Source organism: Colobus angolensis, unplaced genomic scaffold, assembly GCF_000951035.1.
Source record: "Colobus angolensis palliatus isolate OR3802 unplaced genomic scaffold, Cang.pa_1.0 Scaffold51, whole genome shotgun sequence".
NCBI lineage: Eukaryota > Metazoa > Chordata > Mammalia > Primates > Cercopithecidae > Colobus > Colobus angolensis.
The window spans coordinates 7,085,072-7,087,183 of NW_012118599.1; positions in this window are offsets into that span (position 1 = coordinate 7,085,072).

Sequence of the window (2,112 nt, forward strand, 5' to 3'; positions counted from 1 at the left end):
GTTTGGTATCAAACATAGAGAAGCAAAAAATAGAATAAGAAGTTTAAAAGTAAGAGAAAAAAGACCTTTTCAACCTAAAATTTGACATGATAAAATAATTTCTAAACCTCCAGTAGTTTTAAATTTAATAACTATATTCTGCTTAAATTCAAGTGATATTACTTTGCATTGCTTTTTCTTATAATATGCTTTTCCAAGAAACCATTAGACTTGATGAAGAAGATAGCATTAGGAGAAATACTTAATGTAGATGATGGTTTGATGGGTGCAGCAAACCACCATGGCATATGTACACCTATGTAACAAACCTGCATGTTCTGCACATGTACCCCAGAACTTAAAGTATAATAGAATAAAATAAAATAAAACAAAATGAAGTAAAATAAAATGAAATGAAAAACATTCCAGTTAAGCGATCTGGCTTTGGACTTAAATGGACAGGAATTAAAATTCCAACACTATCACGTTTCCTTCAAATCTACAGAAGTTACTTATTTTTATAAAACACTTATTTTTATTTTTATAAATTAAAAACATTTTTAATGAGCTCTGAGGGCTAATTGAAATAATGTACAAAAACCTAAATTGTTACCTGGAAATGTTTTAACGTTCACTGAAATTGTAAGTAATCTTTGCTGGACTTTACATTTTGGCCAATTCACAAGTGCCAGATCACTGTCACATAAACAGTATGAAGGAAACCTCCTAAATGATTCAATTATCTCCCACCAGGTCCCTCTCACAACACATAGGAATTATGGGAGCTACAGTTCAAGGGGAGATTTGGGTGGGGACACAGCCAAGTCATATCATGTAGGTAGGACTTATCACCTATGTAATAATTCCTTAAACATTTTTCTGAACCCATCCATTAGGAAAAAAAATCAGACAAATACAAAATGAAAGATGTTCTGAAATACTGGCCTGGAATCTTCAAAATTGTCAACACAATGAATGACAGTGAAAGTCTGGGAAGAGGAACTATTCTAGATTAATGGAAACTAAGGAGACATGACAACTATATAACATATAATCCTTACTGAGTGCTCATTCAAATAAACTAAGACATTATAAATACCACTGTGAAAATTTTACACAGACTGCATGTTAAAAATATGTATCTTATAAAAATTAAATTACCTAAGTGGGATAATTTTATAAGAGTTATATGTGAGTATCTATGTTCTTAGGAGATACATGCTGAATTATTTACAATAGATGTGATAAGTGTTATGATGTCTGTGACTAACTCTTCAATTATTTAGCAAATAAAAATATAAATATATTTTATAAGTGCATAAACATATACATGTATGTATATATAAATATAGAGAGATGCATATTGATGGGAGTTAGTTAATTTAAAAAGTGCAAAATCTGAGCAATTGGTGAGTTTAGGTGAAGGGAATATAGGAGGTAATCATAATATTTGGTGACTTTTCTGTGAGTTATAATTTTAAAAATAAAATGTTAAAAATTGAGTAAGAACATAAATTCAAAAATCTCCATATATTTGAAAAATAAAATTATAATAAAATTTAAAATTGCTTAAATATTTATTTGCTATATATCAATATTGTAGCAAAAAATTGTTTAGGGAAAAATGCATGGCTTTAAATGAGTATGCAAGGAAGAAAGAAAAGGTAAAAGATAATGAGCTAAATGTTTTAGTTAAGACCCTGGAAAAGGACCAGAACACAGTCAAAGGAATGAGGAGGAATGAAATAGTAAAAATAAGAGGAAAAAAATATTAGTGGAATGGAAACAAAGAACCAAACCAAGACAATACTAAGTAAAAAGAACAAAACTGGAGGCATCATGCCACATGACTTTGAACTATACTACAAGGCTGCAGTAAACAAAACAGCATTGCACTGGCACCAAAACTGATATATAGAACAATGGAACAGAACAGAGGCCTCAGAAATAATGCCACACATCTGCAACCATCTGATGTTTGACAAACCTAACAAAAACAAGCAATGGGGAAAGGATTCCCTATTTAATAGATGGTGTTGGGAAAACTGGCTAGCCATATGCAGAAAATTGAAACTGGATCCGTTCCTTACACCTTATACAAAAATTAACTCAAGATGGATTAAAGACTTAAAC